This window comes from Leptonychotes weddellii, unplaced genomic scaffold (genome assembly GCF_054177405.1).
Source record: "Leptonychotes weddellii isolate Sample4059 unplaced genomic scaffold, ASM5417740v2 HiC_scaffold_4415, whole genome shotgun sequence".
Taxonomy (NCBI): Eukaryota; Metazoa; Chordata; class Mammalia; order Carnivora; family Phocidae; genus Leptonychotes; species Leptonychotes weddellii.
In genome coordinates this window covers 1-11,752 of record NW_028010940.1, presented here as the reverse complement: position 1 = coordinate 11,752, position 11,752 = coordinate 1, and the positions used below count along the sequence as shown (strand labels likewise).

Genomic DNA, 11,752 nt, shown 5'->3' with positions numbered 1-11,752 from the left:
TTTTTTTTTTTTTAAAGATTTTATTTATTTATTTGGGAGAGAGAGAATGAGAGAGAGCACATGAGAAGGGGGAGGGTCAGAGGGAGAAGCAGACTCCCTGCCGAGCAGGGAGCCCGATGCGGGACTCGATCCAGGGACTCCAGGATCATGACCTGAGCCGAAGGCAGTCGCTTAACCAACTGAGCCACCCAGGCGCCCAATAAATAAAATCTTTAAAAAAAAAAAGAAAAGAAAAGAAAGTAAAGTTGAGGGGCGCCTGGGTGGCTCAGTCGCTTAAGTGTCTGCCTCAACTCAGGTCATGTCTCAGGGTCCTGGGACAGAGTCCCACATCGGGCTCCCTGCTCAGTGGGGGAGCCTACTTCTCCCTCTGCCCCTCACCCCACTCAGTGCTCTCACTCGCTAATGCACTCTCTTTCTGAAACAAATAAATAAAATCTTTAAAAAAATAATTAAAGTTGAGAAAAATCTTAGACATGTATTAATTTGTTTAGAGTACCCCTTTTATATTAACATAAATGACATGTGGTTTTGAAAGATACATTTTCCAAAACAAAATAACGAGCAAGAAGAATGGCGTTGTTTTACTTCTTTGCGAATCTCGTTGAAAGACAGCTAGGTGTGCACAGCTTCTGTGTTCTGGAGGCCGTGGTATGTGTCGTTGGGTGAAGTACGTGAAGGAAATCTGGCCTCAAGCAGGTACGCAGCTGGAAGAGAGAGGCGCCGTTTCAGGTAGTTGTGGGCATGCTTTGCTACTGCCCCACACTGGACAGGCAGTCGTCCCCCAGAGGCTACCTGGAGGGCAGACCCCGGAGATGTTCACGCCCGATGGTCTGTCCTGCATGTCGGCCGGGTCCAGAAGTCACGCTGGTCAGCGTGGAGCTCAGAACAGTCTTGGGAAGAAAAGCTTCAGGAAGCTGTCTAGCTCACGGTGGCAGAAGCAAGTTCCTGTACTCGCAGTTCCTGCCGGAAAGTCACAAACGCTGTCGCTGGACTGATTTCTGAGCAGAGGGTCTGCTGGGTGCCCGAGTGTGTCTGTGCAGTTTGTCCTGTTCTTTTTCGGTTGGTTGTTCTTTGCGGGAAAAGTGTCGTCCTGGGACCGAGGCACACCCCTGCCCTGACCCCGCCACCGCCCAGGACGCTCAGAAGGCGGGCCCAGCTGCCCCGGGGAGCGCGGCTTCGGTGTCATCCCTGCAGCAGCCACGGAAAGCGTAATGCGAAGATGTAGACGTAAAACGCCAATCAACAGATCTTAGAGTGCAAGTGTAAAAAATACACATATAACCCAAAAGAAGTCAAGGAACGAGGACAGGAAGAACACAGAAACAGGGACCAACAGGAAACAAAGTGACCAAATCCAGCCTCAGCTGCAGTCTCGTGGAATGTTAATGAGCCGAACGTTCCAGTTAAAAGGCAGGCGTTGTCAAGTCAATAAAAAAATCACGACTTAACTCTGAATTAATGAATTAAGTTAGAAGTTGGGTGCCGGAGGACTGACCTAATAAAGGAATTTTTGCTGCTTTGTTGAGGACGTTCTTGAGGGAACTTGCCGGGCGGCGGGAGGCTCGCGGACCCCACGGCCGCCCCGCCCTTGCTTCGTGCGGCGCCTGGTGGTGTCGTGGACACAGTTTTGACTCCCAAACCCGAGGGCCTGCAGGACCCCCCAGGGACCCTCGCGCACACAGAGCCGCCACCTCGGGCCGTCGCAGGCGGGAGTGGGTGACTGTGCGGCCCGTTCGGACAGCTGGGCATTCTTCTCCGGGCACCAGCAGCTGGAGGACACACGGGTGTCCTGGCTCAGCTCCGCAGCCGTCCCCAGTGCATGTGTGGGGTCTGGCCTACTCGGCCAAGTGCTCACAGACCCCACACCTTGCTCTCCTCTCTCCTTCCTCTCTAGCGAGAGAAGTGATGAGCTTGTCCATCTCCGAATCTCCGTAGCCTGCGGCGTGGTTCCCACCAGGGGGCAGTGTGTGCACCGCCCATCCTCTGCCTTCCAGACGCACTAGGACTCAGGTGACGCAGTCATGGCGCAGGCCGACCGCACTGCTCCTCTCTTGCAGCCTCTGCCCCTGCACTGCTGCCCTTGGGGTGCTCACGGCAACTCCAGCCTCGCACACATCCTGCCCCCTTGCTGTCCTGTCTCAGTAGCCAGCCAGCCGTGTTTAGAGTCCTGCATGGACACGCCCCAAATGCCCCAGTCTCTCCTCGCCAGCAGACCAGGGGGGTGTCTCCCAGATGACTGGCTCTCCTCTTCTGTGCTCCCCTCGACCCCTCACGCCTCCTGGGCCTCCTGCCTGATGACCTTGCTCTGTCCCACTGACAAGCTCCTGCGTGCCCTCTCACCCCTCAAAGCCACGCCCGTCATGGTGCCCATGAGCCTTGCTGCCAAAGGCAGCCTGCTGCTCGGGTCTCTCCTGCACCTACGTGCACTCCACAGGACCGCTGGTCACCGCCTCCGTCCTGTGGCCTCCAGGACGCCCTGGCTCCTGGTTTCCTCCCGTCCATCTGGCCGCTGCTTCTCTCTGCACTCGCTGTCTTGGTGACCTCTTCTCCTCTCTGACTTCAGATGCCACCCACGTGCTGGCGACTCCCAGACTGAAGTCCAGGCAGATGTCTGCCCCCAAACTCTAGACACACACGTGCCCAGACCTCAGAGGGCACACGGGTCTGCCGGGCATGGAGGCCGTAGCATGCAGACCAAGCCGGGATGGCGCCCCCATTCGCCGACCCTGCTCCCCCTGCTCCCCCTGCTGTGTCTCAGTGGCTACCAACGGCCATGCCATCCTCCTTGTGTCTGAGGGCAGGAACCTCCTGAGTCTGCTTGCCTGCGTCTGCCAGAGTCACCCTGCAAGATGGCGTGGATGACACCAGTCCTTGGCCCACGGTGCCCGCCAGCTCCTTTCCCACCCAGAGTTCAGCTGCCGCCAGCCCAGTTACCGCAATGATCACCAGTAACAACACTGTGGTTTCCTTCTTCATTCTGATTCTTATCTGCTGCCCCCAGACTAAAATGTGAAAGGATCCACAGGATGGATTTTTTTGCCTGGCACGTAGTAGGCTTGCAATGGGTGTTTGTTGACTGAATCAGCATCAGTAAATGTGATAAGAAAATTGATCGTCTTTCTAAGCCAGTTTACCTGCTAACACAAAAACTGTTTCTAAAGCCAAAATGCCACACGGTCATCACCCTCGGGGATTTTGAAAGATTTTCATGATCCACTAACAACTCCAAGAACATTCTTTTTTTAAGTTCTTTTTGTCCACACTGGAACTATTTTATACTGCATCAGATTAATTTAAAATGCTGTAATAACTTTTAGGGTGGTTTTCGTGCCACAGCTAAACCGAAGGGAAGGTACAGAAGTTTCCCACATACCCGCTCCCCCCACGCATGCAGCATCCCTCCCCACAGGTGGTGCATTTATCAGCACTGATGACCCACGGACACGTCAGCACCACCCAGAGTCCACGGCTCACAGGAGGGCCACTGTGGGTGCCGAGCCTTCTGTGTGTGTGCACGAAGGTATGACATGGATCCTCCAGGACAGAGTCGCACAGAGTGGTCTCGCTGCCCTCTGTGCTCAGCCTGATAGTCTCGAACCCCACCCCCCACCCCGACAGCCTCTGGTCTTTCACCATCACCACAGTTGGGCCTTTTCCATAATGTCATAGAGTTCAAATCCTGCAGCATGAAGCCTTTTCGGATTGGGGTTTTTTTTCACTCACTAATACACATTAAAGGTGCTTACATGTCTTTTCACAGCTTGCTAGCTCATTTCTTCTTAGCACTGGTTAGTAATCCATTGACTAGCTGGACCACAGATCATCCATCCACTGTTGAAGGACGTGAAACTTTGGCAACTATGGAAAAAGCTGCTATGTGTATATGGACGCAAGTTTTTGTGTGGACCTAAGTTTTCCGCTCCTTTGGGTAAATACCAAGTAGCACGGTTGCTAAATCGTGCGGTGAGACTGTATTTAGTTTAGTAAGAAACTGCCGAACCGTCTTCCGAAGTGGCCACCCCATCTTGCACTGCCACCAGCAGCCCGCTGCTCTGCGTCCTCTCCAGCATGCGCTGGAGACGGTGTTGTGGATTTGGCCGTTCTAACAGGTGTGTGGCTGTGTCTCCTTGTTGTTTTGATCTACACTTCCCTGAGGACACTCGAGGTGGAGTGTCTTCTCAGATGTGTTTGCCCTCTGTATCTCTTCCTTAGTGAGGTGCCGTTAAGGTTTCCGGCACGTTTCTTACTTGCATTGTTTTCATATTGTTTAGCTTTTGGAGCTTTTTGTATATTTTGGATAACAGTCCTTTATCAGATGTGTCTTGTTAATATTTTCTCCCGGTGTGTGGCTTGTCTTCTCAGTCTCTTGATACAGCTTTTTGCAGAGTAGAAATTTTTAATTTTAATGACATCCAGCTTATCGGTTATTTCTTTTGTGGATCGTACCTTTGGTGTTGTGTCTAAAGTCATCACCAGAGTCTCCGGCTGCAGGCCAGTGGGGAGCATGGCAGGGTCTCCGAGCGGAGAGAAGGAGAAGGGGCTGCTGGCGGTAATAGCCCATGAGAGCTTGTCAAGAGAACTTAGAGAAATGCTGGCAATTTCAAGAAATCAAAAGTTGTTGCGTGATAAGGAAAAGCAGGTCCTGGAGTTGTTAATTCACAGAGATGGGGAATTTCAAGAACTGATGAAATTGGCACTTAATCAGGGATGCAAGTTTTAGAAAAGGAAGTGGAGAAGAGAGACAGTGATATTCAGCAACTACAAAAACAGCTAAAGGAAGCAGAACAAATACTGGCTACAGTGTTTACCAAGAAAAACACACATCAATAGAAAAGGCAAGAAAAGGTGCCATCTCCTCTGAAGAAATAATTAAGGATTCACAAGTCATGCTGTGTGTGTCCCGCTGACCTGGGTCCCAGGGGACCTACAGAGACCACACCTGGCGGATTTAGAGAGAAGTGGATTATTGGGTCAGATAAACAACCCTTCCACTAATGGCGTAAACGGTCGTTTACCGGGGACGCATGGCAGTCAAGTGACCTAAGTAAATGTCATCGCCACACCCAGCGTCACTGGTTCTCTCTCGAATTCTCTTCTGGGATCCTGTAGTTCTTGCAGTTTCATATGTCAGGAGTTAGTTTTTGGGAAGGATGGAAAGTCTGTGTCTAGATCCTTCCTTCCCTCCCTCCCTCTCCCTCTCTCTCTCTCTCCCTTCATGCGGGCATCCACTTGTTCCAGATCATTTACTGAAAAGGCTGCCTGCTCCCCTGTGTCGCCACTGCTGTTACCAAAGATCAGAGGACCGTTCATCTGCGTCCACCATGGGTCTGCATCATCCATGCGTCTGCGTCGTCCGTGCGTCTGCATTGACCGTGCGTCTGCATCTGGGCTCTCTGTTCTGGTCTATCAATCTATTTGTTCTTTGAACAAGACCATACTGTCCGTTACTCTGGCTTTATGGAAAGTCTTAAGTCAGATTGTGTCGGGCCTCCAACTTTTCTCCTTCAGGGCTGCCCTGGCTATTCTGGGACTTTGGCCTCTAGATACAGACTTTAGATTGAGTTGGTCAGTATCAATCTGGGATTTTGATTGTGATTGCCTTAAATCTACAGATCAAGTTGGGGAGAACTGGCATCGTGACAATATTGACTTCCTATCCATGAACATGGGCTCTCTCCATTTATTATGTTTTATTTTCTTTTATTTATATATTACCTTTGTTTTATTTGCACATTACCTTTTCCTTTTTTTTAAGGTTTTACTTATTCGTTTGAGAGAGAGAGAGCAAGCGCAGGGGGAGCAGCAGGAAGAGGGAGAGGAAGAAGCAAACTCCCTGCTGAGCAGGGAGCCTGATGCGGGACTCGATCCCAGGACTCTGAGATCATGACCTGAGCTGAAGCAGACACTTAACCGACTGAGCCACCCAGGCGCCCCGATCATGTGATTTTCTTTTTCAGCCTATTGATGTGATGGATTATATTAATTGATTTTTAAATATTGGACTAGCCTTGTGCACCTGGGATAAACCCCACTTGGTGTTCATGCATAATTCTTTTTATACATTGTTGGATCCTATTTGCTACTATTTTGTTGAGGATTTTTGTATCTATGTTCATGAGAGATAATGGTCTATAGTTTTCTTATAATGTCATTGTCTGGTTTTGTACTAGGGTCATCCTGGCCTCGTAGAGTGAGTTAGGAAGCTTCCATCTTCTGGAATAGAGTGTGGAGAATTGGTATAATTTCTTCCTGAAAGTTTGGTAGAATTTACCAGTGGACCCATCTGGGGCTGGTGCTTTCTGTTTTGTGAGGTTATTAATTATTGATTCCATTTCTTTGATAGATATAGGTCATCTGTTCTTGTGTGTCTTTCCAGGGATCAGCCCACCTCATCGGGGTCCTCCCGTCTGTGGCCCACGACTTGTTCAGAGGACCAGCTTTTGGTTTTGTTGATTTTCTCTATTGATTTCCTGCTTCAATTTCACTGATTTCCACTCTAATTCTTTTTTTTTTTTTAATTCTTATTTATTTATTTGACACAGAGAGAGAGAGACAGAGAGAGAGGGAACACAAGCCGGGGGAGTGGGAGAGGGAGAAGCAGGCTCCTGGCTGAGCAGGGAGCCCGATGTGGGGCTCAATCCCAGGACCCTGGGATCATGACCTGAGCCGAAGGCAGACGCTTAATGACTGAGCCACCTAGGCACCCCTCCACTCTAATTCTTATTCTTTTCTTCTGTTCACCTTGGATTTGTCTTTCTAGTTTCCTAAGGTAGAAACTTAAGGTAATGATTTTTAGCTCTTTTCTCACATATGCATTCAATGCTGTAAATTCCCCTCCAAGCACTGTTTTCACTGCATCCCACAAATTTTGGTTGTTTTCCTTTTCATTCAGTTCAAAATGATCTTCAGTTTCTTTTCAGATTTCTTCTTTGACCATTGCATTATTTAGAAATGTGTTGTTTAATCTCCAAATATTTGGGGATTTTCCAGTTGATCACATATTGATTTCTGGTTTCACTCCATTACGGTCTGAGAGCAGACATTGTAGGACTTTTGTTTTTTAAATTTGTTACGGTGTTTTTCATGGGCCAGAACGTGGCCCATCTGGTGAGTGTGCCAGGGGAGCTTGAGAAGAGTGTGTATTCGGTTGCTATTGGACGGAGGCGTCTGCAGATCTCTGTCGTAGCCCCTGACGGATGGTGCTGTGGAGGTCGGCCACGTCCTCGCTGACCTCCCACCTGCAGATCTGTCCACTCTGATAGCAGGTGTGGAAGTCTCAGCTACAGTGTGGATTCATCTGCTTCTCCTGCAGTCCTGTCCGTTTGGCCTCGTGTAGTTTGGTCCTCTGTTATTAGGCACGTGCGTATTAAGGATCCATATGTCTTTTCCGAGAACGGACTCTTCCTCATTGGGTCACACGCAGCCTCTGAGTCCTGGATAACTTGCCTCACTTTGCAGTCTGCTCTGTTTCTAGCTGTTTTAACTGGAATGTGCAGCTTACTCCCATAAGCAGCAGTTGGTTTACTATTGATTCCTGGTGTTTGAAGGGTGTGTTGCTGTTTTACAGAGGTCCTCAAAGCAGGCAGCGTTCTGTTCCCTGAGCTCCTGGTGAGAGAGACCGAGGCAGTCGTCCACAAACACCGCTCTCCTGCCCACTGCCAACAGCTTCTGCAGCACCTGCAGGCCCTGCCGCCAGCCCAGTGAGCGCAGACGGCGGAGCCTGGAGCGAGACCCAGCTCCCGTCCTTCCCCGGTCTGGAGTGTGTGGCCTTCAGACCTCACAGCACGGCACCTTTTAGTCAACAGCCTGAGACCTTCACGAGCAAGACTTTGATAGCAAGAATGTATTCCCTAAGAAATGTGCCCGGGATTCGCAGACGGATCTCGAGCCCAGGAGTTTCTGAAATAACGTTCACTGTGTGGCTCCTATACCTTTAGCTTTTATTTATACCATGACAGATCTCCCAAACGTCTATAGGTAATTGAAATTAAAAGTAAATGGGATCTGCTGACACTGGCAGCCAAATCAGCCTGTTTGTTTGTTTCAAAGCTACACGCACCTGCTGCGCCCTTGAGTTAGGATTTATGTTTGCAAATGCCCACCCCACCAAGATTATTTTGTTAAGCAAAAGCTGTTAAAAAGAAGTTCATTCTTTCCTCGGGTTGTGTCTACTGAAACTTAGTATCACAGTGAACAGAATAAAAGGAACTTGAAATTTTTATCAATTAAATTTTTGCTGTTTAAAATACCCCTGGAACTCAAAATGATATATGGATACATTCGGTTACAATGTTTTTTTCTTATCTCAGTAATGCGAACAATGTTGAAAATAGAATATTTAATCAGATATAATTTTGGTTGCTCTCTTATAAGTAGGAGTAAAGTAAAATTGGATTTTATTCTCTAGCACTTTCTACACCCAAGTGCCTAAAAAACTTCATTTTAAATGGGTATTATTTCCATAAGCCAAATATTTATGTTAACACGGGGCGGGGAATATTGTATTTTCTAACAACCAAATATTAACATTTGTGCTTAAGTGTTTGAAAATGTAATTAAAAATATTTATTATAATGTCTTGTACGCCTGTCTTAATGTGGTTGGTAGTTTATTGACATTTTTAGATTTGCTAATTTTTCCCTTAATCTCACAGTGATCCCGGAGGCTCCCCACCTACTCAGTGTAGTGCCCTTTCTGGGCACCAGGTGGCAGGCGCTCCAAACCCCATTAGGAGGGCGGCCACGGGAGATCCTGGCTATTTGGTTGGGGACAGCAGGCCTGCACTAAGAGGTGGGATCCGAATCTGCACCACAGACTTGGGTTACTGCCTCCCAGGCCCCATCCGCTTTCCCACCCCAGAAAGCCTCCCAAGCTATGACGGGGTGTCAGCCCATCCTGTGATCAACCGCAGCTGCAGGGGGCTTAGGATGCCCTCAGGGACATCACCCACCAGTTCCCCGATTGCCCCTTATACCCTCTGCTGTTTCCTTCCTCAGCATCACCTGGAAACCTGTGAGGAATGCAAATTATGGGGCCTCAGCCCAGATCTGCAGTGGATCCAGTGGCCAGACCTCCAGGGGACTGATCCCCTAAATTGTGAGGACCCTGCCCTGAGCACCATGCATTTTCATGTCCAGCAAGAGCTCCAGCTTCCATCTTTGATCAGCCACGAAGGGTCACGGGAACCAAACAGAGGCGGCAGACAACTCGGCTGGAGGTCACACAAGGCAGGCGTGGTTGGACACTGGGATCGGCTGCCAAAGAAAGATGAGCATGGCATTCCAGTTTCTGGACGTCTCTAAGGGGACGTATTCAGAGCATCACAGTGAATCAGTGCCGCCTGGCATGGTGTCAACAGGTAGGTGTGTTCAGAGAAAGACAAAGGTTAGTCATCTAAACACCTGAGAACCAATGCGTCCCTCTTAATTTTTTTTTTTAATTCTTGGGATACCTCGGTGGCTCAGTCGGTTGGGCATCTGCCTTCGGCTCAGGTCATGATCCCAGGGTCCTGGGATCGATTCCCGCATCGGGATCCCTGCTCAGCGGGGAATCTGCTTCTCCCTCTACCCCTCCCCCCAGCTCGTGCTCTCTCTCCCTCTCTCTCAAATAAATAAAAATAAAATCTTAAAAATTTTTTTTACTTCTTGTCCACACTCCTCAATTAAATCAGCAACTATTTGTGGAGCCCTAACTTTCCTGTACAGGTGGAGAACAGGGATGTGTAAAATGTAGCCCGAGAGTTTACGGTATTACTGAGATGTACTTACATACTGTGACAGTCAGCCTGCTAAGTGTACAGTTGGGTGAGTTTTAGCAAATTTTCAGAGCTGTTTTAGAACACTTGTGTCCACCAGAGAGCGATGCAGGGCCAGGTGCAGCTGATCCCTGCCCGCGTTCCCAGCCGAGCAACCACTGAGCCGCTTCTGTCTCTAACCTGATGTCTGTTCTAGATGCTTCATGTGCATGGGATCACGTCTGTGGTCTTCGGTGTCTGGTTTTTTCTCATAGCACAAAGTTTTTGAGGTGATTTATTTATTCATGCCGAGTTCAGGGGTCAGCAATCCCTTTCTGTCAAGGGCCAGATAATAAACATTTTAGGCTCTGAGGTCTCAACTCTGTTTTCCGTTCACCCGTTGATGGGCATTTAGGTTGAGGCCACTGTGAATAAAACTGCTCTGGGCTTTGTGACATGTGTGGTCACGTTTCCATTGTCTTAGGTGGGTTCCTCAGAGCAGAATTGCTAGGGCATATTTGATACGTGTTTGTAGCCCCTGATGGATTGATTGTTTTTAACTGCTTTATTGAAGGATGCTTGCCCTACAGTTCACTGCACCCATTTAAGGCGCGCAGTTTGACAAGTTCTGACACGTGTGCACCCACGAACCTCTCCACCCCAGAGGTTCTTCCTGCCCTCTCACGCAGCCCCACCCCGCCCCCTCCAGGCAACTCTGGTCTGGTTTGGTCACCACAGAGTATGCCCTGCACATTTTGGACTTTCACAGCATGTGTTTTCGGCTTGGCTTTTTGGTCTTCTTTCGTGCGGCACAATTATTTTGAGACGTATCCACCTTGTAGCACCCATGGGTGGTGGCGCGTTCCTTTTTGTTGCTGAGCGGCATTCCACTGGGTGGCCACACCGCAACCCTGATGCATGTTGGCTCCTAGCTCCTGGCTGCCACAGAGAAGCTTCTCACAACACGGGAGTACAAGTGTCTGTATGGACACAGACTTTCATTTCTCCCAGGGGAACATCAAGCAGGGGAATGGCAATCACACTAGATCCTATTTAAGTTTTTAAGAAACTGTCAAACTATTTTCTAGAGTGAGGTACCATTTCATATACCCACCAGCACCATATGACAGTCCTGGTTCCTCTCATTTTTGCCAACATTTGACACATTGGCCTTTTTAGTTTTAGCCACTGTAATAGGCATGTCGTGGTATTTAAATATGGTTTTAGTTTGCATTTCCTTTATGTCTAATGATGTTGAGTATTTTTTCATGTGCTTACTGGCCATCTGTAGCTTTTCATTGGTAAAATATCTTAAAATCTCTTGCCCATTTTTTAAAGATTTATTTATTTTGAGGGGCGCCTGGATGGCTCAGTCGGTTAAGCGTCTGCCTTCGGCTCAGGTCATGATCCCGGGGTCCTGGGATCAAGCCCCACATCCGGCTCCCTGCTCTGCGGGAGGCCTGCTTCTCCCTCCCCCACTCCCCCTGCTTGTGTTCCCTCTCTCTGTGTGTCTCTGTAAAATAAATAAATAAAATCTTTAGAAAAAAAAATATTTATTTTGAGAGACAGAGCTCATGCGCACTCGCAAGCAGGGGGAAGGGAAGAGGCAGAGGGGAGAGAGAATCCCAAGCAGACTCCTTGTTGAGTGCAGAGACAGACGTGGGGCTGGATCTCACGACCCTGAGATCGTGACCTGAGTCAAAACCAAGTCAGTCGCTCACCCAAGCCACCCACGTGCCCCACCCTTGTCCGTTTTTTTTAAAATCAGGTTTTCTATTGAATATGAGTTGTTCCCATATTCTAGATACAAGTGCTTTATCATCTATGATATGCAAATATTGTCTCATCATGGAGCTTGTTTTTCACTTTTTTTTAAGATTTCATTTTTAAGTAATCTCTACACCCAGCATGGGGCTCAAGATCACAACCCGGAGATCAAGGGTTGCACCCTCCACCAACTGAGCCAACTGAAAACAGGTACTCCTGTTTTCACTCTTTAACAAGGTTTCTTGAAGAACA

At 48.7% G+C, this 11,752-nt stretch overlaps 1 long non-coding RNA gene across 1 annotated transcript; it reads left to right on the top strand.

Annotated features, from left to right (window-relative positions):
* The first annotated feature begins 76 nt into the window (after nucleotides 1-76).
* Nucleotides 77-8,574, top strand: LOC145719435 (uncharacterized). Its single transcript, XR_014142374.1, has 2 exons — nucleotides 77-3,520; nucleotides 7,568-8,574. It is a non-coding gene; the product is annotated as an uncharacterized LOC145719435 (long non-coding RNA).
* Nucleotides 8,575-11,752: the final 3,178 nt, after the last annotated feature.